The sequence below is a fragment of the Scyliorhinus torazame genome, unplaced genomic scaffold (assembly GCF_047496885.1).
Source record: "Scyliorhinus torazame isolate Kashiwa2021f unplaced genomic scaffold, sScyTor2.1 scaffold_1178, whole genome shotgun sequence".
Lineage (NCBI taxonomy): Eukaryota > Metazoa > Chordata > Chondrichthyes > Carcharhiniformes > Scyliorhinidae > Scyliorhinus > Scyliorhinus torazame.
The window spans coordinates 11498-37655 of record NW_027308905.1 but is presented as its reverse complement, the minus strand read 5'-3'; the positions used below and the strand labels follow the sequence as shown (position 1 = coordinate 37655).

The following is a 26158-nucleotide window of genomic DNA, read 5'->3' as shown; positions in this document are numbered from 1 at the left end:
GTGAGCGTGAGAGACTGAGCGAGCACGAGAGAGCGAGCGCGAGAGAGAGTGAGCGAGAGAGAGTGAGCGTTAGAGAGTGAGCGCGAGAGAGAGAGCACGAGAGAGTGAGCACGAGAGTGAGCGAGAGTGAGCGAGGGAGAGCGAGAATGAGCGAGAGCGAGTGAGAGCAAGAGTGAGCGCAAGAGAGTGAGCTTGAGAGAGAGTGAGCGCGAGAGAGAGTGAGCGCGAGAGAGAGTGAGTGAGAGAGTGAGCGCGAGAGAGTGAGCGCGAGAGTGAGCGAGAGAGAGTGAGCGAGAGAGAGCACGAGAGAGTGAGCTAGAGAGTGAGCGAGAGAGAGAGTGAGCGAGAGAGAGAGTGAGCGCGAGAGAGAGTGAGCGCGAGAGAGAGTGAGCGCGAGAGAGAGTGAGCGCGAGAGAGTGAGCGAGAGAGTGAGCGCGAGAGTGAGTGTGAGAGAGTGAGCATGAGAGTGAGCGAGCGTGAGCGCGAGAGAGAGTGAGCCCGAGAGAGTGAGCGAGAGAGTGAGCGAGAGAGAGTGAGCGTGAGAGACTGAGCGAGCACGAGAGAGCGAGCGCGAGAGAGAGTGAGCGAGAGAGAGTGAGCGTTAGAGAGTGAGCGTGACAGAGAGTGAGCACGAGAGAGAGTGAGCGCGAGAGTGAGCGCGAGAGTGTGAGCGCGAGAGAGTGAGCGTGAGAGTGAGCGCGAGAGAGTGAGCATGAGAGAGTGAGCGAGAGTGAGCGAGGGAGAGCGAGAATGAGCGAGAGCGAGTGAGCGCAAGAGAGTGAGCGCGAGAGAGAGTGAGCGCGAGAGAGAGTGAGCGCGAGAGAGGGTGAGCGCGAGAGAGTGAGCGCGAGAGAGTGAGCGCGAGAGTGTGAGCGCGAGTGAGCGCGAGAGAGTGAGCGCGAGAGAGTGAGCGCGAGAGAGTGAGCGCGAGAGTGAGCGAGAGAGTGAGCGAGAGAGTGAGCGAGAGAGATTGAGCACGAGAGAGTGAGCGAGAGAGAGAGTGAGTGAGAGAGAGCGAGAGAGAGAGTGAGCGAGAGAGAGAGTGAGCGCGAGTGAGCGAGAGAGAGTGAGCGAGAGAGTGAGCGCGAGAGAGAGTGAGCGTGAGAGAGAGTGAGCGCGAGAGAGAGTGAGCGCGAGAGAGTGAGCGAGAGAGTGAGCGAGAGAGTGAGCACGAGAGAGTGAGCACGAGAGAGAGCGCACGAGAGAGTGAGCACGAGAGAGCGCACGAGAGAGAGTGAGCGAGAGAGTGAGCACGAGAGAGTGAGCGCGAGAGAGTGAGCGCGAGAGAGTGAGCGCGAGAGAGTGAGCGCGAGAGTGAGCGCGAGAGAGTGAGCACGAGAGAGTGAGCACGAGAGAGTGAGCGAGAGTGAGCGAGGGAGAGCGAGAATGAGCGAGAGCGAGTGAGCGCGAGAGAGTGAGCGCGAGAGAGTGAGCGCAAGAGTGAACGCAAGAGAGAGTGAACGCGAGAGAGAGTGAGCGCGAGAGAGAGTGAGCGAGAGAGAGAGTGAGCGGGAGAGAGTGAGCGCGAGAGAGTGAGCGCGAGAGAGTGAGCGCGAGAGTGAGCGCGAGAGTGAGCGCGAGAGAGTGAGCGCGAGAGAGTGAGCGCGAGAGAGTGAGCGCGAGAGAGTGAGCGCGAGAGTGAGAGCGAGAGAGTGAGCGAGAGTGAGCGAGGAGAGCGAGAATGAGTGAGCGCAAGAGAGTGAGCTTGAGAGAGATTGAGCGCGAGAGAGAGTGAGTGTGAGATAGAGTGAGCGAGAGAGAGAGTGAGCGCGAGAGAGTGAGAGAGAGAGAGAGTGAGCGCGAGAGTGAGCGAGAGTGAGCGAGAGAGAGCACGAGAGAGTGAGCTAGAGAGTGAGCGAGAGAGAGAGTGAGCGAGAGAGAGAGTGAGCGCGAGAGAGAGTGAGCGAGAGAGAGAGTGAGCGAGAGAGAGAGTGAGCGAGAGAGAGAGTGAGCGCGAGAGAGAGTGAGCGCGAGAGTGAGCGAGAGAGAGCACGAGAGAGTGAGCTAGAGAGTGAGCGAGAGAGAGAGTGAGCGAGAGAGAGAGAGTGAGCGCGAGAGAGAGTGAGCGCGAGAGAGAGTGAGCGCGAGAGAGTGAGCGCGAGAGAGTGAGCGCGAGAGTGAGAGCGAGAGAGTGAGCGAGAGTGAGCGAGGAGAGCGAGAATGAGTGAGCGCAAGAGAGTGAGCTTGAGAGAGATTGAGCGCGAGAGAGAGTGAGTGTGAGATAGAGTGAGCGAGAGAGAGAGTGAGCGCGAGAGAGTGAGAGAGAGAGAGAGTGAGCGCGAGAGTGAGCGAGAGTGAGCGAGAGAGAGCACGAGAGAGTGAGCTAGAGAGTGAGCGAGAGAGAGAGTGAGCGAGAGAGAGAGTGAGCGCGAGAGAGAGTGAGCGAGAGAGAGAGTGAGCGAGAGAGAGAGTGAGCGAGAGAGAGAGTGAGCGCGAGAGAGAGTGAGCGCGAGAGTGAGCGAGAGAGAGCACGAGAGAGTGAGCTAGAGAGTGAGCGAGAGAGAGAGTGAGCGAGAGAGAGAGAGTGAGCGCGAGAGAGAGTGAGCGCGAGAGAGAGTGAGCGCGAGAGAGAGTGAGCGCGAGAGATTGAGCGAGAGAGTGAGCGCGAGAGTGAGTGCGAGAGAGTGAGCATGAGAGAGTGAGCGAGAGTGAGCGCGAGAGAGAGTGAGCCTGAGAGAGTGAGCGCGAGAGAGTGAGCGAGAGAGTGAGCGAGAGAGTGAGCGAGAGTGAGCGTGAGAGACTGAGCGAGCACGAGAGAGCGAGCGCGAGAGAGAGTGAGCGAGAGAGCGTTAGAGAGTGAGCGTGAGAGTGAGCGCGAAAGAGTGAGCGCGAGAGAGTGAGCGCGAGAGTGTGAGCGCGAGAGAGTGAGCGCGAGAGAGTGAGCGCGAGGGAGTGAGCGCGAGAGAGTGAGCGCGAGAGTGAGCGCGAGAGAGTGAGCACGAGAGAGTGAGCACGAGAGAGTGAGCGAGAGTGAGCGAGGGAGAGCGAGAATGAGCGAGAGCGAGTGAGCGCAAGAGTGAGCGCAAGAGAGTGAGCGCGAGAGAGAGTGAGCGTGAGAGAGAGTGAGCGCGAGAGAGAGTGAGCGAGAGAGAGAGTGAGCGCGAGAGAGTGAGCGCGAGAGTGAGCGAGAGAGAGTGAGCGAGAGAGAGCACGAGAGAGTGAGCTAGAGAGTGAGCGAGAGAGAGAGTGAGCGAAAGAGAGAGTGAGCGCGAGAGAGAGTGAGCGCGAGAGAGAGTGAGCGCGAGAGAGTGAGCGAGAGAGTGAGCGCGAGAGTGAGCGCGAGAGTGAGTGTGAGAGAGTGAGCATGAGAGAGTGAGCGAGAGTGAGCGCGAGAGAGAGTGAGCCCGAGAGAGTGAGCGCGAGAGAGTGAGCGAGAGAGTGAGCGAGAGAGAGTGAGCGTGAGAGACTGAGCGAGCACGAGAGAGCGAGCGCGAGAGAGAGTGAGCGAGAGAGATTGAGCGTGAGAGAGAGTGAGCGCGAGAGAGAGTGAGCGCGAGAGTGAGCGCGAGAGTGTGAGCGCGAGAGAGAGTGAGCGAGAGAGAGAGTGAGCGCGAGAGAGAGTGAGAGAGAGAGAGTGAGCACGAGAGTGAGCGAGAGAGAGTGAGCGAGAGAGAGCACGAGAGAGTGAGCTAGAGAGTGAGCGAGAGAGAGAGTGAGCGAGAGAGAGAGTGAGCGCGAGAGAGAGTGAGCGCGAGAGAGAGCGCGAGAGTGAGTGCGAGAGAGTGAGCATGAGAGAGTGAGCGAGAGTGAGCGCGAGAGAGAGTGAGCGAGAGAGTGAGCAAGAGAGAGTGAGCGTGAGAGACTGAGCGAGCACGAGAGAGCGAGCGCGAAAGAGAGTGAGCGAGAGAGCGTTAGAGAGTGAGCGTGAGAGAGAGTGAGCGTGAAAGAGTGAGCGCGAGAGAGTGAGCGCGAGAGTGTGAGCGCGAGAGAGTGAGCGCGAGAGAGTGAGAGAGTGAGCGCGAGAGAGTGAGCGCGAGAGTGAGCGCGAGACTGTGAGCGCGAGAGAGTGAGCACGAGAGAGTGAGCGCGAGAGGGTGAGCGCGAGAGAGTGAGCGCGAGAGAGTGAGCGCGAGAGTGAGCGCGAGAGAGTGAGCACGAGAGAGTGAGCACAAGAGAGTGAGCGAGAGTGAGCGAGGGAGAGCGAGAATGAGCGAGAGCGAGTGAGCGCAAGAGTGAGCGCAAGAGAGAGTGAGCGTGAGAGAGAGTGAGCGCGAGAGAGAGTGAGCGAGAGAGAGAGTGAGCGCGAGAGTGAGCGAGAGAGAGCACGAGAGCGTGAGCTAGAGAGTGAGCGAGAGAGAGAGTGAGCGAGAGAGAGTGAGCGAGAGAGAGAGTGAGCGAGAGAGAGAGTGAGCGCGAGAGAGAGTGAGCGCGAGAGAGAGTGAGCGCGAGAGAGAGTGAGCGAGAGAGAGAGTGAGCGCGAGAGTGAGCGAGAGAGAGTGAGCGAGAGAGAGCACGAGAGAGTGAGCTAGAGAGTGAGCGAGAGAGAGAGTGAGCGAGAGAGAGAGTGAGCGCGAGAGAGAGTGAGCGCGAGAGAGAGTGAGCGCGAGAGAGAGTGAGCGCGAGAGATTGAGCGAGAGAGTGAGCGCGAGAGTGAGTGCGAGAGAGTGAGCATGAGAGAGTGAGCGAGAGTGAGCGCGAGAGAGAGTGAGCCCGAGAGAGTGAGCGCGAGAGAGTGAGCGAGAGAGTGAGCGCGAGAGTGAGCGAGAGAGAGTGAGCGAGAGAGAGCACGAGAGAGTGAGCGAGAGAGTGAGCGAGAGAGAGAGTGAGCGAGAGAGAGAGTGAGCGCGAGAGAGAGAGAGAGTGAGCGCGAGAGAGAGTGAGCGCGAGAGAGAGTGAGCGCGAGAGAGAGTGAGCGAGAGAGAGTGAGCGCGAGAGTGAGCGAGAGAGAGTGAGCGAGAGAGAGCACGAGAGAGTGAGCTAGAGAGTGAGCGCGAGAGAGAGTGAGCGCGAGAGAGAGTGAGCGCGAGAGAGAGTGAGCGCGAGAGATTGAGCGAGAGAGTGAGCGCGAGAGTGAGTGCGAGAGAGTGAGCATGAGAGAGTGAGCGAGAGTGAGCGCGAGAGAGAGTGAGCCCGAGAGAGTGAGCGCGAGAGAGTGAGCGAGAGAGTGAGCGAGAGAGTGAGCGAGAGTGAGCGTGAGAGACTGAGCGAGCACGAGAGAGCGAGCGCGAGAGAGAGTGAGCGTGAGAGAGAGTGAGCGCGAAAGAGTGAGCGCGAGAGAGTGAGCGCGAGAGTGTGAGCGCGAGAGAGTGAGCGCGAGAGAGTGAGCGCGAGAGTGAGCGCGAGACTGTGAGCGCGATAGAGTGAGCGCGAGAGAGTGAGCGCGAGAGTGAGCGCGAGAGAGTGAGCACGAGAGAGTGAGCACGAGAGAGTGAGCGAGAGTGAGCGAGGGAGAGCGAGAATGAGCGAGAGCGAGTGAGAGCAAGAGTGAGCGCAAGAGAGTGAGCTTGAGAGAGAGTGAGCGCGAGAGAGAGTGAGCGTGAGAGAGAGTGAGTGAGAGAGTGAGCGCGAGAGAGTGAGCGCGAGAGTGAGCGAGAGAGAGTGAGCGAGAGAGAGCACGAGAGAGTGAGCTAGAGAGTGAGCGAGAGAGAGAGTGAGCGAGAGAGAGAGTGAGCGCGAGAGAGAGTGAGCGCGAGAGAGAGTGAGCGCGAGAGAGAGTGAGCGCGAGAGAGTGAGCGAGAGAGTGAGCGCGAGAGTGAGTGTGAGAGAGTGAGCATGAGAGTGAGCGAGCGTGAGCGCGAGAGAGAGTGAGCCCGAGAGAGTAAGCGCGAGAGAGTGAGCGAGAGAGAGTGAGCGTTAGAGAGTGAGCGTGAGAGAGAGTGAGCACGAGAGAGAGTGAGCGCGAGAGGGAGCGCGAGAGTGTGAGCGCGGGAGAGTGAGCGTGAGAGTGAGCGCGAGAGAGTGAGCATGAGAGAGTGAGCGAGAGTGAGCGAGGAAGAGCGAGAATGAGCGAGAGCGAGTGAGCGCAAGAGTGAGCGCAAGAGAGTGAGCGCGAGAGAGAGTGAGCGCGAGAGAGTGAGCGCGAGAGAGTGAGCGCGAGAGAGTGAGCGCGAGAGAGTGAGCGCGAGAGAGTGAGCGCGAGAGTGAGCGAGAGAGTGAGCGAGAGAGTGAGCGAGAGAGTGAGCGAGAGAGATTGAGCATGAGAGAGTGAGCGAGAGAGAGAGTGAGCGAGAGAGAGAGTGAGCGCGAGTGAGCGAGAGAGAGTGAGCGAGAGAGAGAGTGAGCGCGAGAGAGAGTGAGCGTGAGAGAGAGTGAGCGCGAGAGAGAGTGAGCGCAAGAGAGTGAGCGAGAGACTGAGCGAGAGAGTGAGCGCGAGAGAGTGAGCACGAGAGAGAGCGCACGAGAGAGTGAGCACGAGAGAGCGCACGAGAGAGAGCGCACGAGAGAGGGGGAGCGAGAGAGAGTGAGCACGAGAGAGTGAGCGCGGGAGAGTGAGCGCGAGAGAGTGAGCGCGAGAGTGAGCGCGAGAGAGTGAGCACGAGAGAGTGAGCACGAGAGAGTGAGCGAGAGTGAGCGAGGGAGAGCGAGAATGAGCGAGAGCGAGTGAGCGCGAGAGAGTGAGCGCGAGAGAGTGAGCGCGAGAGAGTGTGAGCGCGAGAGAGAGTGAGCGAGAGAGAGAGTGAGCGCGAGAGAGTGAGCGCGAGAGAGTGAGCGCGAGAGAGTGAGCGCGAGAGGGTGAGCGCGAGAGTGAGCGCGAGAGAGTGAGCGCGAGAGAGTGAGCGCGAGAGAGTGAGCGCGAGAGAGTGAGCGCGAGAGTGAGCGCGAGAGAGTGAGCACGAGAGAGTGAGCGAGGAGAGCGAGAATGAGCGAGAGCGAGTGAGCGCAAGAGTGAGCGCAAGAGAGTGAGCTTGAGAGAGAGTGAGCGCGAGAGAGAGTGAGCGTGAGAGAGAGTGAGCGAGAGAGAGAGTGAGCGCGAGAGAGAGTGAGAGAGAGAGAGTGAGCGCGAGAGTGAGCGAGAGAGAGTGAGCGAGAGAGAGCACGAGAGAGTGAGCTAGAGAGTGAGCGAGAGAGAGAGTGAGCGAGAGAGAGAGTGAGCGCGAGAGAGAGTGAGCGAGAGAGAGAGTGAGCGCGAGAGAGAGTGAGCGCGAGAGAGAGTGAGCGCGAGAGAGAGTGAGCGAGAGAGAGAGTGAGCGCGAGAGTGAGCGAGAGAGAGTGAGCGAGAGAGAGCACGAGAGAGTGAGCTAGAGAGTGAGCGAGAGAGAGAGTGAGCGAGAGAGAGAGAGTCAGCGCGAGAGAGAGTGAGCGCGAGAGAGAGTGAGCGCGAGAGAGAGTGAGCGCGAGAGTTTGAGCGAGAGAGTGAGCGCGAGAGTGAGTGCGAGAGAGTGAGCATGAGAGAGTGAGCGAGAGTGAGCGCGAGAGAGAGTGAGCCTGAGAGAGTGAGCGCGAGAGAGTGAGCGAGAGAGAGTGAGCGAGAGAGTGAGCGAGAGAGTGAGCGAGAGTGAGCGTGAGAGACTGAGCGAGCACGAGAGAGCGAGCGCGAGAGAGAGTGAGCGAGAGAGCGTTAGAGAGTGAGCGTGAGAGTGAGCGCGAAAGAGTGAGCGCGAGAGAGTGAGCGCGAGAGTGTGAGCGCGAGAGAGTGAGCGCGAGAGAGTGAGCGCGAGAGAGTGAGCGCGAGAGTGAGCGCGAGACTGTGAGCGCGAGAGAGTGAGCGCGAGGGAGTGAGCGCGAGAGAGTGAGCGCGAGAGTGAGCGCGAGAGAGTGAGCACGAGAGAGTGAGCACGAGAGAGTGAGCGAGAGTGAGCGAGGGAGAGCGAGAATGAGCGAGAGCGAGTGAGCGCAAGAGTGAGCGCAAGAGAGTGAGCTTGAGAGAGAGTGAGCGCGAGAGAGAGTGAGCGCGAGAGAGAGTGAGCGAGAGAGAGAGTGAGCGCGAGAGAGTGAGCGCGAGAGTGAGCGAGAGAGAGTGAGGGAGAGAGAGCACGAGAGAGTGAGCTAGAGAGTGAGCGAGAGAGAGAGTGAGCGAAAGAGAGAGTGAGCGCGAGAGAGAGTGAGCGCGAGAGAGAGTGAGCGCGAGAGAGTGAGCGAGAGAGTGAGCGCGAGAGTGAGTGTGAGAGAGTGAGCGAGAGTGAGCGCGAGAGAGAGTGAGCCCGAGAGAGTGAGCGCGAGAGTGAGCGAGAGAGTGAGCGAGAGAGTGAGCGAGAGAGAGTGAGCGTGAGAGACTGAGCGAGCACGAGAGAGCGAGCGCGAGAGAGAGTGAGCGAGAGAGAGTGAGCGTTAGAGAGTGAGCGTGAGAGAGAGTGAGCGCGAGAGAGAGTGAGCGCGAGAGTGTGAGCGCGAGAGAGTGAGCGCGAGAGTGAGCGCGAGAGAGTGAGCATGAGAGAGTGAGCGAGAGTGAGCGAGGGAGAGCGAGAATGAGCGAGAGCGAATGAGCGCAAGAGTGAGCGCAAGAGAGTGAGCGCGAGAGAGAGTGAGCGCGAGAGAGTGAGCGCGAGAGAGTGAGCGCGAGAGTGTGAGCGCGAGAGATTGAGCGCGAGAGAGCGCGAGCGAGTGAGCGCGAGAGTGAGCGAGAGAGTGAGCAAGAGAGTGAGCGAGAGAGATTGAGCACGAGAGAGTGAGCGAGAGAGAGAGTAAGTGAGAGAGAGCGAGAGAGTGAGCGAGAGAGAGTGAGCGAGAGAGAGAGTGAGCACGAGTGAGCGAGAGAGAGTGAGCGAGAGAGAGAGTGAGCGCGAGAGAGAGTGAGCGTGAGAGAGAGTGAGCGCGAGAGAGAGTGAGCGCGAGAGAGTGAGCGAGAGAGTGAGCGCGAGAGAGTGAGCACGAGAGAGAGCGCACGAGAGAGTGAGCACGAGAGAGCGCACGAGAGAGAGCGCGCGAGAGAGGGGGAGCGAGAGAGAGTGAGCGCGAGAGAGTGAGCACGAGAGAGTGAGCGAGAGTGAGCGCGAGAGTGAGCGCGAGAGAGAGTGAGCCCGAGAGAGTGAGCGCGAGAGAGCGAGCGAGTGAGCGAGAGAGTGAGCGCGAGAGAGCGAATGCGAGAGAGTGAGCGACAGAGAGTGAGCGCGAGAGAGTGAGCGAGAGAGAGTGATAGCGCGAGAGAGTGAGTGAGAGTGAGCGCGAGAGAGTGAACGCGAGAGAAAGTGAGCGAGAGAGAGCAAGCGAGAGAGAGTGAGCGCGAGAGACTGAGCGCGAGAGACTGAGCGCGAGAGACTGAGCGAGCGCGAGAGACTGAGCGAGCGCGAGAGAGCGAGCGCGAGAGAGCGAGCGCGAGAGAGAGTGAGCGCGAGAGTGAGCGTGAGAGAGAGTGAGCGTGAGAGTGAGCGCGAGAGAGCGAACGCGAGAGAGTGAGCGAGAGTGAGCGAGAGAGTGAGCGAGAGAGAGTGAGCATGAGAGAGTGAGCGCGAGAGTGAGCGAGAGAGAGCGAGAGAGAGCGAGCGAGAGTGAGCGAGAGTGAGCGAGAGAGAGAGTGAGCGCGAGAGTAAGCGAGAGTGAGCGAGAGAGAGCACGAGAGAGTGAGCTAGAGAGTGAGCGAGAGAGAGAGTGAGCGAGAGAGAGAGAGTGAGTGCGAGAGAGTGAGCGCGAGAGAGAGTGAGCGCGAGAGAGAGTGAGCGCGAGAGATTGAGCGAGAGAGTGAGCGCGAGAGTGAGTGCGAGAGAGTGAGCATGAGAGAGTGAGCGAGAGTGAGCGCGAGAGAGAGTGAGCCTGAGAGAGTGAGCGCGAGAGAGTGAGCGAGAGAGTGAGCGAGAGAGTGAGCGAGAGTGAGCGTGAGAGACTGAGCGAGCACGAGAGAGCGAGCGCGAGAGAGAGTGAGCGAGAGAGCGTTAGAGAGTGAGCGTGAGAGTGAGCGCGAAAGAGTGAGCGCGAGAGAGTGAGCGCGAGAGTGTGAGCGCGAGAGAGTGAGCGCGAGAGAGTGAGCGCGAGAGAGTGAGCGCGAGAGTGAGCGCGAGACTGTGAGCGCGAGACTGTGAGCGCGAGAGAGTGAGCGCGAGGGAGTGAGCGCGAGAGAGTGAGCGCGAGAGTGAGCGCGAGAGAGTGAGCACGAGAGAGTGAGCACGAGAGAGTGAGCGAGAGTGAGCGAGGGAGAGCGAGAATGAGCGAGAGCGAGTGAGCGCAAGAGTGAGCGCAAGAGAGTGAGCTTGAGAGAGAGTGAGCGCGAGAGAGAGTGAGCGCGAGAGAGAGTGAGCGAGAGAGAGAGTGAGCGCGAGAGAGTGAGCGCGAGAGTGAGCGAGAGAGAGTGAGCGAGAGAGAGCACGAGAGAGTGAGCTAGAGAGTGAGCGAGAGAGAGAGTGAGCGAGAGAGAGAGTGAGCGCGAGAGAGAGTGAGCGCGAGAGAGAGTGAGCGCGAGAGAGTGAGCGAGAGAGTGAGCGCGAGAGTGAGTGTGAGAGAGTGAGCATGAGAGAGTGAGCGAGAGTGAGCGCGAGAGAGAGTGAGCCCGAGAGAGTGAGCGCGAGAGAGTGAGCGAGAGAGTGAGCGAGAGAGAGTGAGCGTGAGAGACTGAGCGAGCACGAGAGAGCGAGCGCGAGAGAGAGTGAGCGAGAGAGAGTGAGCGTTAGAGAGTGAGCGTGAGAGAGAGTGAGCGCGAGAGAGAGTGAGCGCGAGAGTGAGCGCGAGAGTGTGAGCGCGAGAGAGAGTGAGCGAGAGAGAGAGTGAGCGCGAGAGTGAGTGAGAGAGAGAGAGTGAGCACGAGAGTGAGCGAGAGAGAGTGAGCGAGAGAGAGCACGAGAGAGTGAGCTAGAGAGTGAGCGAGAGAGAGAGTGAGCGAGAGAGAGAGTGAGCGCGAGAGAGAGTGAGCGCGAGAGAGAGCGCGAGAGTGAGTGCGAGAGAGTGAGCATGAGAGAGTGAGCGAGAGTGAGCGCGAGAGAGAGTGAGCGAGAGAGTGAGCGAGAGAGTGAGCGAGAGTGAGCGTGAGAGACTGAGCGAGCACGAGAGAGCGAGCGCGAAAGAGAGTGAGCGAGAGAGCGTTAGAGAGTGAGCGTGAGAGAGAGTGAGCGCGAAAGAGTGAGCGCGAGAGAGTGAGCGCGAGAGTGTGAGCGCGAGAGAGTGAGCGCGAGAGAGTGAGAGAGTGAGCGCGAGAGAGTGAGCGCGAGAGTGAGCGCGAGACTGTGAGCGCGAGAGAGTGAGCACGAGAGAGTGAGCGCGAGAGAGTGAGCGCGAGAGAGTGAGCGCGAGAGTGAGCGCGAGAGAGTGAGCACGAGAGAGTGAGCACAAGAGAGTGAGCGAGAGTGAGGAGGGAGAGCGAGAATGAGCGAGAGCGAGTGAGCGCAAGAGTGAGCGCAAGAGAGAGTGAGCGTGAGAGAGAGTGAGCGCGAGAGAGAGCGAGAGAGAGAGTGAGCGCGAGAGAGTGAGCGCGAGAGAGTGAGCGCGAGAGAGTGAGCGCGAGAGAGTGAGCGCGAGAGAGTGAGCGCGAGAGTGAGCGCGAGAGAGTGAGCACGAGAGAGTGAGCACGAAAGAGTGAGCGAGAGTGAGCGAGGAGAGCGAGAATGAGCGAGAGCGAGTGAGCGCAAGAGTGAGCGCAAAAGAGTGAGCTTGAGAGAGAGTGAGCGCGAGAGAGTGAGCGCGAGAGAGAGTGAGCGAGAGAGAGAGTGAGCGCGAGAGAGAGAGAGAGTGAGCGCGAGAGTGAGCGAGAGAGAGTGAGCGAGAGAGAGCACGAGAGAGTGAGCTAGAGAGTGAGCGAGAGAGAGAGTGAGCGAGAGAGTGAGCGCGAGAGAGAGTGAGCGAGAGAGAGTGAGCGCGAGAGAGAGTGAGCGCGAGAGAGAGTGAGCGCGAGAGAGAGTGAGCGAGAGAGAGAGTGAGCGCGAGAGTGAGCGAGAGAGAGTGAGCGAGAGAGAGCACGAGAGAGTGAGCTAGAGAGTGAGCGAGAGAGAGAGTGAGCGAGAGAGAGAGTGAGCGCGAGAGAGAGTGAGCGCGAGAGAGAGTGAGCGCGAGAGAGAGTGAGCGCGAGAGATTGAGCGAGAGAGTGAGCGCGAGAGTGAGTGCGAGAGAGTGAGCGAGAGCGAGTGAGCGAGAGTGAGCGCGAGAGAGAGTGAGCCCGAGAGAGTGAGCGCGAGAGAGTGAGCGAGAGAGTGAGCGCGAGAGTGAGCGAGAGAGAGTGAGCGAGAGAGAGCACGAGAGAGTGAGCTAGAGAGTGAGCGAGAGAGAGAGTGAGCGAGAGAGAGAGTGAGCGCGAGAGAGTGAGCGAGAGAGAGAGTGAGCGCGAGAGAGAGTGAGCGCGAGAGAGAGTGAGCGAGAGAGAGTGAGCGCGAGAGTGAGCGAGAGAGAGTGAGCGAGAGAGAGCACGAGAGAGTGAGCGAGAGAGAGAGTGAGCGAGAGAGAGAGTGAGCGCGAGAGAGAGTGAGCGCGAGAGAGAGTGAGCGCGAGAGAGAGTGAGCGCGAGAGAGAGTGAGCGCGAGAGATTGAGCGAGAGAGTGAGCGCGAGAGTGAGTGCGAGAGAGTGAGTGCGAGAGAGTGAGCGAGAGAGTGAGCGAGAGAGTGAGCGCGAGAGAGTGAGCGTGAGAGACTGAGCGAGCACGAGAGAGCGAGCGCGAGAGAGAGTGAGCGTGAGAGAGAGTGAGCGCGAAAGAGTGAGCGCGAGAGAGTGAGCGCGAGAGTGTGAGCGCGAGAGAGTGAGCGCGAGAGTGTGAGCGCGAGAGAGTGAGCGCGAGAGAGTGAGCGCGAGAGTGAGCGCGAGACTGTGAGCGCGAGAGAGTGAGCGCGAGAGAGTGAGCGCGAGAGAGTGAGCGCGAGAGTGAGCGCGAGAGAGTGAGCGCGAGAGAGTGAGCACGAGAGAGTGAGCACGAGAGAGTGAGCGAGAGTGAGCGAGGGAGAGCGAGAATGAGCGAGAGCGAGTGAGAGCAAGAGTGAGCGCAAGAGAGTGAGCTTGAGAGAGAGTGAGCGCGAGAGAGAGTGAGCGCGAGAGAGAGTGAGCGCGAGAGAGAGTGAGTGAGAGAGTGAGCGCGAGAGAGTGAGCGCGAGAGTGAGCGAGAGAGAGCACGAGAGAGTGAGCTAGAGAGTGAGCGAGAGAGAGAGTGAGCGAGAGAGAGAGTGAGCACGAGAGAGAGTGAGCGCGAGAGAGAGTGAGCGCGAGAGAGAGTGAGCGCGAGAGAGTGAGCGAGAGAGTGAGCGCGAGAGTGAGTGTGAGAGAGTGAGCATGAGAGTGAGCGAGCGTGAGCGCGAGAGAGAGTGAGCCCGAGAGAGTAAGCGCGAGAGAGTGAGCGAGAGAGTGAGCGAGAGAGAGTGAGCGTTAGAGAGTGAGCGTGAGAGAGAGTGAGCACGAGAGAGAGTGAGCGCGAGAGGGAGCGCGAGAGTGTGAGCGCGGGAGAGTGAGCGTGAGAGTGAGCGCGAGAGAGTGAGCATGAGAGAGTGAGCGAGAGTGAGCGAGGAAGAGCGAGAATGAGCGAGAGCGAGTGAGCGCAAGAGTGAGCGCAAGAGAGTGAGCGCGAGAGAGAGTGAGCGCGAGAGAGTGAGCGTGAGAGAGTGAGCGTGAGAGAGTGAGCGCGAGAGAGTGAGCGCGAGAGAGTGAGCGCGAGAGAGTGAGCGCGAGAGTGAGCGAGAGAGTGAGCGAGAGAGTGAGCGAGAGAGATTGAGCATGAGAGTGAGCGAGAGAGAGAGTGAGCGAGAGAGAGAGTGAGCGCGAGTGAGCGAGAGAGAGTGAGCGAGAGAGAGAGTGAGCGCGAGAGAGAGTGAGCGTGAGAGAGAGTGAGCGCGAGAGAGAGTGAGCGCGAGAGAGTGAGCGAGAGAGTGAGCGAGAGAGTGAGCGCGAGAGAGTGAGCACGAGAGAGAGCGCACGAGAGAGTGAGCACGAGAGAGCGCACGAGAGAGAGCGCACGAGAGAGGGGGAGCGAGAGAGAGTGAGCACGAGAGAGTGAGCGCGAGAGAGTGAGCGCGAGAGAGTGAGCGCGAGAGTGAGCGCGAGAGAGTGAGCACGAGAGAGTGAGCACGAGAGAGTGAGCGAGAGTGAGCGAGGGAGAGCGAGAATGAGCGAGAGCGAGTGAGCGCGAGAGAGTGAGCGCGAGAGAGTGAGCGCGAGAGAGTGTGAGCGCGAGAGAGAGTGAGCGAGACAGAGAGTGAGCGCGAGAGAGTGAGCGCGAGAGAGTGAGCGCGAGAGTGAGCGCGAGAGAGTGAGCGCGAGAGAGTGAGCGCGAGAGAGTGAGCGCGAGAGTGAGCGCGAGTGAGTGAGCACGAGAGAGTGAGCGAGAGTGAGCGAGGAGAGCGAGAATGAGCGAGAGCGAGTGAGCGCAAGAGTGGCGCAAGAGAGTGAGCTTGAGAGAGAGTGAGCGCGAGAGAGAGTGAGCGTGAGAGAGAGTGAGCGAGAGAGAGAGTGAGCGCGAGAGAGAGTGAGAGAGAGAGAGAGTGAGCTCGAGAGTGAGCGAGAGAGAGCACGAGAGAGTGAGCTAGAGAGTGAGCGAGAGAGAGAGTGAGCGAGAGAGAGAGTGAGCGCGAGAGAGAGTGAGCGAGAGAGAGAGTGAGCGCGAGAGAGAGTGAGCGCGAGAGAGAGTGAGCGCGAGAGAGAGTGAGCGAGAGAGAGAGTGAGCGCGAGAGTGAGCGAGAGAGAGTGAGCGAGAGAGAGCACGAGAGAGTGAGCCAGAGAGTGAGCGAGAGAGAGAGTGAGCGAGAGAGAGTGAGCGCGAGAGAGTGAGCGCGAGAGAGAGTGAGCGCGAGAGAGAGTGAGCGCGAGAGTTTGAGCGAGAGAGTGAGCGCGAGAGTGAGTGCGAGAGAGTGAGCATGAGAGAGTGAGCGAGAGTGAGCGCGAGAGAGAGTGAGCCTGAGAGAGTGAGCGCGAGAGAGTGAGCGAGAGAGAGTGAGCGAGAGAGTGAGCGAGAGAGTGAGCGAGAGTGAGCGTGAGAGGCTGAGCGAGCACGAGAGAGCGAGCGCGAGAGAGAGTGAGCGAGAGAGCGTTAGAGAGTGAGCGTGAGAGTGAGCGCGAAAGAGTGAGCACGAGAGAGTGAGCGCGAGAGTGTGAGCGCGAGAGAGTGAGCGCGAGAGAGTGAGCGCGAGTGTGAGCGCGAGACTGTGAGCGCGAGAGAGTGAGCGCGAGGGAGTGAGCGCGAGAGAGTGAGCGCGAGAGTGAGCGCGAGAGAGTGAGCACGAGAGAGTGAGCACGAGAGAGTGAGCGAGAGTGAGCGAGGGAGAGCGAGAATGAGCGAGAGCGAGTGAGCGCAAGAGTGAGCGCAAGAGAGTGAGCTTGAGAGAGAGTGAGCGCGAGAGAGAGTGAGCGCGAGAGAGAGTGAGCGAGAGAGAGAGTGAGCGAGAGAGAGAGTGAGCGCGAGAGAGTGAGCGCGAGAGTGAGCGAGAGAGAGTGAGCGAGAGAGAGCACGAGAGAGTGAGCTAGAGAGTGAGCGAGAGAGAGAGTGAGCGAGAGAGAGAGTGAGCGCGAGAGAGAGTGAGCGCGAGAGAGAGTGAGCGCGAGAGAGTAAGCGAGAGAGTGAGCGAGAGAGTGAGCGCGAGAGTGAGTGTGAGAGAGTGAGCATGAGAGAGTGAGCGAGAGTGAGCGCGAGAGAGAGTGAGCCCGAGAGAGTGAGCGCGAGAGAGTGAGCGAGAGAGTGAGCGAGAGAGAGTGAGCGTGAGAGACTGAGCGAGCACGAGAGAGCGAGCGCGAGAGAGAGTGAGCGAGAGAGAGTGAGCGTTAGAGAGTGAGCGTGAGAGAGAGTGAGCGCGAGAGAGAGTGAGCGCGAGAGTGTGAGCGCGAGAGAGTGAGCGCGAGAGTGAGCGCGAGAGTGAGCGCGAGAGAGTGAGCATGAGAGAGTGAGCGAGAGTGAGCGAGGGAGAGCGAGAATGAGGGAGAGCGAGTGAGCGCAAGAGTGAGCGCAAGAGAGTGAGCGCGAGAGAGAGTGAGCGCGAGAGAGTGAGCGCGAGAGTGTGAGCGCGAGAGAGTGAGCGCGAGAGAGTGAGCGCGAGAGAGTGAGCGCGAGAGTGAGCGAGAGAGTGAGCAAGAGAGTGAGCGAGAAAGATTGAGCACGAGAGAGTGAGCGAGAGAGAGAGTGAGTGAGAGAGAGCGAGAGAGAGAGTGAGCGAGAGAGAGTGAGCGAGAGAGAGAGTGAGCACGAGTGAGCGAGAGAGAGTGAGCGAGAGAGAGAGTGAGCGCGAGAGAGAGTGAGCGTGAGAGAGAGTGAGCGCGAGAGAGAGTGAGCGCGAGAGAGTGAGCGAGAGAGTGAGCGCGAGAGAGTGAGCACGAGAGAGAGCGCACGAGAGAGTGAGCACGAGAGAGCGCACGAGGGAGAGCGCGCGAGAGAGGGGGAGCGAGAGAGAGTGAGCGCGAGAGAGTGAGCACGAGAGAGTGAGCGAGAGTGAGCGCGAGAGTGAGCGCGAGAGAGAGTGAGCCCGAGAGAGTGAGCGCGAGAGAGCGAGCGAGTGAGCGAGAGAGTGAGCGCGAGAGAGCGAATGCGAGAGAGTGAGCGACAGAGAGTGAGCGCGAGAGAGTGAGCGAGAGAGAGTGATTGCGCGAGAGAGTGAGTGAGAGTGAGCGCGAGAGAGTGAGCGCGAGAGAAAGTGAGCGAGAGAGAGCAAGCGAGAGAGAGTGAGCGCGAGAGACAGAGCGCGAGAGACTGAGCGAGCGCGAGAGAGCGAGCGCGAGAGAGCGAGCGCGAGAGAGCGAGCACGAGAGAGAGTGAGCGCGAGAGTGAGCGCGAGAGAGAGTGAGCGCGAGAGTGAGCGCGAGAGAGCGAACGCGAGAGAGTGAGCGAGAGAGTGAGCGAGAGAGAGTGAGCATGAGAGAGTGAGCGCGAGAGTGAGCGAGAGAGAGCGAGAGAGAGCGAGCGAGAGTGAGCGAGAGTGAGCGAGCGAGAGAGAGTGAGCGAGAGAGAGTGAGCATGAGAGAGTGAGCGTGAGAGAGAGTGAGCGAGAGAGTGAGCGAGAGAGTGAGCGCGAGAGAGAGTGAGCACGAGAGAGAGTGAGTGCGAGAGAGAGTGAGTGTGAGAGAGAGTGAGCGCGAGAGAGTGAGCGCGAGAGTGAGCGCGAGAGAGAGTGAGCGTGAGAGAGAGTGAGCGAGAGAGTGAGCGAGAGAGTGAGCGCGAGAGAGAGTGAGCACGAGAGAGAGTGAGTGCGAGAGAGAGTGAGTGTGAGAGAGAGTGAGCGCGAGAGAGTGAGCGCGAGAGAGTGAGCGCGAGAGAGAATGAGCGCGAGAGAGAGTGAGCGAGAGAGTGAGCACGAGAGAGAGTGAGCGCGAGAGAGAGAGTGAGCGAGAGAAAGTGAGCGGGAGAGGGTGAGCGGGAGAGAGTGAGCGCGAGAGAGTGAGCGCGAGAGAGTGAGCGCGAGAGAGTGAGTGAGAGAGTGAGCGCGAGAGAGTGAGCACGAGAGAGTGAGCGCGAGAGAGTGAGCACGAGAGAGTGAGCGCGAGAGAGTGAGCGTGAGAGAGAGTGAGCGCGAGAGTGAGTGAGCGCGAGAGAGAGTGAGCGCGAGAGAGAGTGAGCGCGAGAGAGAGTGAGCGCGAGAGAGTGAGCGCGAGAGAGTGAGCGCAAGAGAGTGAGCGCGAGAGTGAGCGCGAGCGAATGAGCACGAGAGAGAATGAGCGCGAGAGTGTGAGCGAGAGAGTGAGCACGAGAGAGAGTGAGCGCGAGAGAGAGAGCGCGAGAGAGTGAGCGAGAGTGAGTGTGAGAGAGAGTGAGCGCGAGAGAGTGAGCGCCAGAGAGTGAGCGTGAGAGTGAGCGCGAGAGAGTGAGCGCGAGAGTGAGCGAGAGAGAGCGCGAGAGTGAGCGAGAGAGTGAGCGTGAGCGCGAGAGAGTGAGCGCGCGAGAGAGTGAGCGTGAGAGAGACAGCGAGCGCGAGAGAGAGTGAGCAAGAGAGTGAGCGCGAGAAAGAGAATGAGTGCGAGAGTGCGAGAGAGAGTGAGCGAGAGAGTGAGCGCGAGAGAGAGCGAGCGCGAGAGAGAGCGAGCGCGAGAGAGAGCGAGCGCGAGAGAGAGTGAGTGCGAGAGAGAGTGAGAGCGAGAGAGTGAGCGAGTGAGTGAGTGAGCGAGAGAGAGTGAGCGCGAGAGTGAGCGCGAGAGTGAGCGAGTGAGCGTGAGAGTGAGCGCGCGAGAGTGAGCGCGAGAGAGTGAGCGTGAGAGAGAGAGCGAGCGCGAGAGAGAGAATGAGTGCGAGTGAGTGCGAGAGAGAGTGAGCGAGAGAGTGGGCGCGAGAGAGAGCGAGCGCGAGAGAGTGAGTGCGAGAGAGTGAGCAAGAGAGAGTGAGCGAGAGAGAGAGAGCGAGAGAGAGCGAGCGAGAGAGAGTGAGCGAGAGTGAGCGAGAGTGAGCGAGAGAGTGAGCGAGAGAGAGAGTGAGCAAGAGAGAGTGAGCGAGAGAGTGAGCGAGAGAGTGAGCGAGCGAGAGAGTGAGCGAGAGAGTGTGAGCGAGAGTGTGAGCGAGAGAGTGAGCGAGGGAGAGAGAGTGAGCAAGAGAGAGTGAGCGAGAAAGTGAGCGAGAGTGAGCGAGAGTGAGCGAGAGAGTGAGCGAGAGAGAGAGTGAGCGCGAGAGATAGTGAGCGAGAGAGAGAGAGTGAGCGCGAGAGAGTGAGCAAGAGAGAGTGAGTGAGAGAGTGAGCGAGAGAGATAGAGTGAGCGCGAGAGAGTGTGAGAGAGAGAGTGAATGGAATAGTCAGACAGAGCGAGAGAGACAAACAGAACATCAGCTGGCCATTCTCCCCCCCCCCCACTCTAACTGAGGGCCTGTCTCCCTCCCCCCACTCCGACCGGACGCACAGCCCCCCACCACGTCCAGCTGTCCCACATCTCTCCCACAACTGGACACAATACTCGGTTAGGGGCTGAGCTAGTGTTTTGTACAAGTGGAACAGACCCTCCCCTCTACGCCCCTCCCCCAGGAACCTCCCCACCCCCGGGACCCTCCGCCACCCTCCTCAACCCCCCCATGACCCTCTCCGCCCCCCCCCCCGGGACCCTCCCCACCACCCCCGGGATCCTCCCCACATGGACCCTCCCCACCGCCGGGATCCACCCCACCCCCGGGATCCCCTGCTCCTGCCCCACCCCCGGGACCCCCCACCCTGGGACCCTCCCCATCCCCCCAGGGACCCTCCCCACCCCGCCCCCCGGGACACTCCCCACCCCCCGGGACCCTCCGCTCCTGCCCCCCCCCCCCGCGGGATACTCCCCACCCCCCTGGGACCCTCATCACCCCCCGGGTCCCTCCCCGCTCCTGCCTCTCCCCACCCCCAGGACCCTCCCCCCGCCCCCGGCACCCTCACCCCCCCCCCGGCACCCTCCCCCGCCCCCCCGGGAGCCTCCCCAACCCACCCCGGGGAGCCTCCCCACCCACCCCTACCAGGGACCCCCCCCCCCCCCCCCCGGGACCCTCGCCAGCCCCCCCGGCACCCTCCCCTCCCCCTCGGGACCCACCCCACCACCGGGATCCGCTGCTCCTGCCCAACCCCCGGGACCCCCCACCCTGGGACCCTCCCCACCCCCCTGCGACCCTCATCACCCCCTGGGTCCCTCCCCACCCCCCCCCCCGGGAGTCTCCCCACGCCCTCCAGGAGCCTGCCCAGCCCCCCCCCACCCGGGACTCTCGTCAGCCCCCCGGCACCTTCCCCCCCCCCCGGGTCCATCCCCCCCCCCCCGGACCCTCGCCTCCCCCCCCGGGACCCCCTGCCCCTGCCCCCTCCCCACCCCCAGGACCCTCCCCACCCCCTCTGGGACCCTCCCCACCCCCAGGACCCTCCCCACCCCCGGGACCCCTCCACTCTCTGCTCCTGCCCCCTCCCCCCGTGACCCTCCCCACGACGTTTACAATTGTGCCCTTTACTTTATATTGTCTCCCCCATGTTAAACTGCATCTGCCACATGCCCGCCCACTTCACCAACTCGTCTGCTCGGTCCGCTCAGGCATCCCGAGATTCACATCCGCACATTGAGAAATTCTGCATTTGGCACAACATGGCCCCGCCCTGTTCCCCAGAGCCCCTCCCATCCCCTCAGAGACCCCGCCCTGGTCCCCAGAGACCCTCCCACCATCTCAGAGACACCGCCCTGTTCCCAAGAGCCCCTCCCACCATCTCAGAGACCCCGCCCTGTTCCCCACAGCCCCTCCCACCCCCTCAGAGACCCCGCCCTGTTCCCAAGAGCCCCTCCCACCATCTCAGAGACCCCGCCCTGTTCCCCAGAGCCCCTCCCACCCCCTCAGAGACCCCGCCCTGTTCCCCACAGCCCCTCCCACCCCCTCAGAGACCCCGCCCTGTTCCCAAGAGCCCCTCCCACCATCTCAGAGACCCCGCCCTGATCCCCAGAGCCCCTCCCACTCCCTCAGAGACCCCGCCCTGTTCCCCGGAGCCCCTCCCACCGTCTGAGACCCCGCCCTGTTCCCCAGAGCCCCTCCCACCCCTCAGAGACCCCGCCCTGTTCCCCAGAGCCCCTCCCACTCCCTCAGAGACCCCGCCCTGTTCCACAGAGCCCCTCCCACCATCTCATAGACCCCGCCCTGGTCCCCAGAGCCCCTCCCACCCCCTCAGAGACACCGCCCTGTTCCCCAGAGCCCCTCCCACCCCCTCAGAGACCCCACCCTGTTCCCCAGAGCCCCTCCCACCCCCTCAGAGACCCCGCCCTGTTCCCCAGAGCCCCTCCCACCCCCTCAGAGACCCCGCCCTGTGCCCCAGAGCCCCTCCCACCCCCTCAGAGACCCCGCCCTGTTCCCCACAGCCCCTCCCACCCCCTCAGAGACCCCGCCCTGTGCCCCACAGCCCCTCCCACCCCCTCAGAGACCCCGCCCTGTTCCCCAGAGCCCCTCCCACCCCCTCAGAGACCCCGCCCTGTTCCCCAGAGCCCCTCCCACCCCCTCAGAGACCCCGCCCTGTTCCCCAGAGCCCCTCCCACCCCCTCAGAGACCCCGCCCTGTGCCCCAGGGCCCCTCCCACTCCCTCAGAGACCCCGCCCTGTTCCCCAGGGCCCCTCCCACCCCCTCAGAGACCCCGCCCTGTTCCCCAGAGCCCCTCCCACCCCCTCAGAGACCCCGCCCTGTTCCCCAAAGCCCCTCCCACCGTCTGAGACCCCGCCCTGTTTCCCGGAGCCCCTCCCACCCCCTCAGAGACCCCGCCCTGTTCCCAGAGCCCCTCCCACCCCCTCAGAGACCCCGCCCTGTTCCCCAGAGCCCCTCCCACCCCCTCAGAGACCCCGCCCTGTTCCCCAGGGCCCCTCCCACCCCCTCAGAGACCACGCCCTGTTCCCCAGAGCCCCTCCCACTCCCTCAGAGACCCCGCCCTATTCCCCGGAGCCCCTCCCACCCCCTCAGAGACCCCGCCCTGTTCCCCAGAGCCCCTCCCACCCCCTCAGAAACCCCGGCCTGTTCCCCAGAGCCCCTCCCACCCCCTCAGAGACCCCGCCCTGTGCCCCAGGGCCCCTCCCACCCCCTCAGAGACCCCGCCCTGTTCCCCAGAGCCCCTCCCACCCCCTCAGAGACCCCGCCCTGTGCCCCAGGGCCCCTCCCACCCCCTCAGAGACCCCGCCATGTTCCCCAGGGCCCCTCCCACCCCCTCAGAGACCCCGCCCTGTTCCCCAGGGCCCCTCCCACCCCCTCAGAGACCCCGCCCTGTTCCCCAGAGCCCCTCCCACCCCCTCAGAGACCCCGCCCTGTTCCCCAGAGCCCCTCCCACTCCCTCAGAGACCCCGCCCTGTTCCCCAGAGCCCCTCCCACCCCCTCAGAGACCCCGCCCTGTTCCCCAGAGCCCCTCCCACTCCCTCAGAGACCCCGCCCAGTTCCCCAGAGCCCCTCCCACCCCCTCAGAGACCCCGCCCTGTTCCCCAGAGCCCCTCCCACCCCCTCAGAGACCCCGCCCTGTTCCCCAGAGCCCCTCCCACTCCCTCAGAGACCCCGCCCTGTTCCCCAGAGCCCCTCCCACCCCCTCAGAGACCCCGCCCTGTTCCCCAGAGCCCCTCCCACTCCCTCAGAGACCCCGCCCTGTGCCCCAGAGCCCCTCCCACTCCCTCAGAGACCCCGCCCTGTGCCCCAGAGCCCCTCCCACTCCCTCAGAGACCCCGCCCTGTGCCCCAGAGCCCCTCCCACTCCCTCAGAGACCCCGCCCTGTTCCCCAGAGCCCCTCCCACCCCCTCAGAGACCCCGCCCTGTTCCCCAGAGCCCCTCCCAACCCCTCAGAGACCCCGCCCTGTTCCCCAGAGCTCCTCCCACCCCCTCAGAGACCCCGCCCTATTCCCCAGAGCCCCTCCCACCCCCTCAGAGACCCCGCCCTGTGCCCCAGAGCCCCTCCCACTCCCTCAGAGACCCCGCCCTGTTCCCCAGAGCCCCTCCCACCCCCTCAGAGACCCCGCCCTGTTCCCCAGAGCCCCTCCCACTCCCTCAGAGACCCCGCCCTGTGCCCCAGAGCCCCTCCCACTCCCTCAGAGACCCTGCCCTGTGCCCCAGAGCCCCTCCCACTCCCTCAGAGACCCCGCCCTGTTCCCCAGGGCCCCTCCCACCCCTCAGAGAACCCGCCCTGTTCCCCAGAGCCCCTCCCACCATCTCATAGACCCCGCCCTGGTCCGCAGAGCCCCTCCCACCCCCTCAGAGACCCCGCCCTGTTCCCCACAGCCCCTCCCACCCCCTCAGAGACCCCGCCCTGTTCCCCAGAGCCCCTCCCACCCCCTCAGAGACCCCGCCCTGTTCCCCAGAGCCCCTCCCACCCCCTCAGAGACCCCGCCCTGTTCCCCAGAGCCCCTCCCACCCCCTCAGAGACCCCGCCCTGTTCCCCAGAGCACCTCCCACCCCCTCAGAGACCCCGCCCTGTTCCCCAGAGCCCCTCCCACCCCCTCAGAGACCCCGCCCTGTTCCCCAGAGCCCCTCCCACCCCCTCAGAGATACCGCCCTGTTCCCCAGAGCCCCTCCCACCCCCTCAGAGACCCGCCCTGTTCCCCAGAGCCCCTCCCACCCCCTCAGAGACCCCGCCCTGTTCCCCAGAGCCCCTCCCACTCCCTCAGAGACCCCGCCCTGTGCCCCAGAGCCCCTCCCACCCCCTCAGAGACCCCGCCCTGTTCCCCAGAGCCCCTCCCACTCCCTCAGAGACCCTGCCCTGTGCCCCAGAGCCCCTCCCACCCCCTCAGAGACCCTGCCCTGTTCCCCAGAGCCCCTCCCACTCCCTCAGAGACACCGCCCTGTTCCCCAGGGCCCCCTCCCACCCCCTCAGAGACCCCGCCCTGTTCCCCAGAGCCGCTCCCACCCCCTCAGAGACCCCGCCCTGTGCCCCAGAGCACCTCCCACCCCCTCAGAGACCCAGCCTGTTTCCCCAGACCCAGAGCCCCTCCCACGCCCTCAGAGACCCCGCCCTGTTCCCCAGAGCCCCTCCCACCCCCCTCAGAGACCCCGCCCTGTTCCCCAGAGCCCTCCCACCCCCTCAGAGACCCCGCCCTGTTCCCCAGAGCCCCTCCCACCCCCTCAGGAGACCCCGCCCTGTGCCCCAGGGCCCCTCCCACTCCCTCAGAGACCCCGCCCTGTTCCCCAGGGCCCCTCCCACCCCCTCAGAGACCCCGCCCTGTTCCCCAGAGCCCCTCCACCCCCTCAGAGACCCCGCCCTGTTCCCCAGAGCCCCTCCTACCCCCTCAGAGACCCCGCCCTGTGCCCCAGAGCCCCTCCCACCCCCTCAGAGACCCCGCCCTGTTCCCAGGGCCCCTCCCACCCCCTCTGAGACCCCGCCCTGTTCCCCAGAGCCCCTCCTACCCCCTCAGAGACCCCAGCCTGTTTCCCGGAGCCCCCTCCCACCCCCTCAGAGACCCCGCCCTGTTCCCCAGAGCCCCTCCCACCCCCTCAGAGGACCCCGCCCTGTTCCCCAGAGCCCCTCCCACCCCCTCAGAGACCCTGCCCTGTTCCCCAGGGCCCCTCTCACCATCTCAGAGACCCTGCCCTGTTCCCCAGAGCCCCTCCCACCCCCTCAGAGACCCCAGCCTGTTTCCCGGAGCCCCTCCCACCCCCTCAGAGACCCCGCCCTGTTCCCCAGAGCCCCTCCCACTCCCTCAGAGACCCCGCCCTATTCCCCAGAGCCCTCCACTCCCTCAGAGACCCCGCCCTGTGCCCCAGAGCCCCTCCCACCCCCTCAGAGACCCCGCCAGTTCCCCAGAGCCCCTCCCACCCCCTCAGAGACCCCGCCCTGTTCCCCAGAGCCCCTCCACTCCCTCAGAGACCCCGCCCTGTGCCCCAGAGCCCCTCCCACCCCCTCAGAGACCCCAGCCTGTTCCCCAGAGCCCCTCCCACCCCCTCAGAGACCCCGCCCTGTTCCCCAGAGCCCCTCCCACCCCCTCAGAGACCCGCCCTGTTCCCCAGAGCCCCTCCCACCCCCTCAGAGACCCCGCCCTGTTCCCCAGAGCCCTCCCACCCCCTCAGAGACGCCGCCCTGTGCCCCAGGGCCCCTACCACTCCCTCAGAGACCCCGCCCTGTTCCCCAGGGCCCCTCCCACCCCCTCAGAGACCCCGCCCTGTTCCCCAGAGCCCTCCCACCCCCTCAGAGACCCCGCCCTGTTCCCCAGAGCCCCTCCTACCCCCTCAGAGACCCCGCCCTGTGCTACAGAGCCCCTCCCACCCCCTCAGAGACCCCGCCCTGTTCCCCAGGGCCCCTCCCACCCCCTCTGAGACCCCGCCCTGTTCCCCAGAGCCCCTCCTACCCCCTCAGAGACCCCAGCCTGTTTCCGGAGCCCCTCCCACCCCCTCAGAGACCCCGCCCTGTTCCCCAGAGCCCCTCCCACCCCCTCAGAGACCCCGCCCTGTTCCCCAGAGCCCCTCCCACCCCCTCAGAGACCCTGCCCTGTTCCCCAGGGCCCCTCTCACCATCTCAGAGACCCTGCCCTGTTCCCCAGAGCCCCTCCCACCCCTCAGAGACCCCAGCCTGTTTCCCGGAGCCCCTCCCACCCCCTCAGAGACCCCGCCCTGTTCCCCAGAGCCCCTCCACTCCCTCAGAGACCCCGCCCTATTCCCCAGAGCCCCCTCCCACTCCCTCAGAGACCCCGCCCTGTGCCCCAGAGCCCCTCCCACCCCCTCAGAGACCCCGCCCAGTTCCCCAGAGCCCCTCCCACCCCCTCAGAGACCCCGCCCTGTTCCCCAGAGCCCTCCCACTCCCTCAGAGACCCCGCCCTGTGCCCCAGAGCCCCTCCCACTCCCTCAGAGACCCCGCCCAGTTCCCCAGAGCCCCTCCCACCCCCTCAGAGACCCCGCCCTGTTCCCCAGAGCCCCTCCCACTCCCTCAGAGACCCTGCCCTGTTCCCCAGAGCCCCTCCCACCCCCTCAGAGACCCCGCCCTGTTCCCCAGAGCCCCTCCCACTCCCTCAGAGACCACGCCCTGTGCCCCAGAGCCCCTCCCACTCCCTCAGAGACCCCGCCCTGTGCCCCAGAGCCCCTCCCACCCCCTCAGAGACCCTGCCCTGTTCCCCAGAGCCCCTCCCACTCCCTCAGAGACCCCGCCCTGTGCCCCAGAGCCCCTGCCACCCCCTCAAAGACCCCGCCCTGTTCCCCAGAGCCCCTCCCACCCCCTCAGAGACCCCGCCCTGTTCCCCAGAGCCCCTCCCACTCCCTCAGAGACCCCGCCCTGTTCCCCAGAGCTCCTCCCACCCCCTCAGACCCCGCCCTGTTCCCCAGAGCCCCTCCCACTCCCTCAGAGACCCCGCCCTGTGCCCCAGAGCCCCTCCCACTCCCTCAGAGACCCTGCCCTGTTCCCCAGAGCCCCTCCCACCCCCTCAGAGACCCCGCCCTGTTCCCAGAGCTCTTCCCACCCCCCTCAGAGACCCCGCCCTGTTCCCCAGAGCCCCTCCCACCCCCTCAGAGACCCCGCCCTGTTCCCCAGAGCCCATCCCACACAACAGAGCCCCTCCCCACATTGGCCCTTCCCCCAAACAACACTCACCAATCAGGTTAGGCACGAAAAGAAAGACGCTCACCATGGTGGCGGGGCCAGCAACCGGGGACGGGGCTGGGGCTTTCCGGGCTCGGGTCTGTGGGCCGGGGGCGGGTCTGTGGGCCGGGGGCGGGTCTCTGGGCCGGGGGCGGGTCTCTGGGCCGGGGGGCGGGTCTGTGGGCCGGGGGCGGGTCTCTGGGCCGGGGGCGGGTCTGTGGGCCGGGGGCGGGTCTGTGGGCCGGGGGCGGGTCTGTGGGCCGGGGGCGGGGTCTGTGGGGCCGGGGGCGGGTCTGTGGGCCGGGGGCGGGTCCTCTGGGCCGGGGGCGGGTCTGTGGGCCGGGGGGCGGGTCTCTGGGCCGGGGGGCGGGTCTGTGGGCCGGGGGCGGGTCTGTGGGCCGGGGGCGGGTCTGTGGCCGGGGGCGGGTCTGTGGGCCGGGGGCGGGTCTCTGGGCCGGGGGCGGGTCTC

The 26158-nt window shown here is 63.7% G+C and overlaps 1 long non-coding RNA gene across 2 annotated transcripts in view; it reads right to left on the bottom strand.

Moving 5' to 3' along the window:
* LOC140407113 (uncharacterized) overlaps positions 1–25878 on the bottom strand; it is a 48155-nt gene extending 22277 nt beyond the window's left edge. Inside the window, exon 1 of one of the 2 annotated variants that reach the window (XR_011939457.1) lies at positions 25702–25878. This is a non-coding gene — a long non-coding RNA (uncharacterized lncRNA). Of the gene's footprint in view, positions 1–19637; positions 19690–25701 lie in introns of those variants that run through there. The other variant, XR_011939458.1, reaches the window with a different exon arrangement.
* Between the last annotated feature and the right edge of the window lie 280 nt (positions 25879–26158).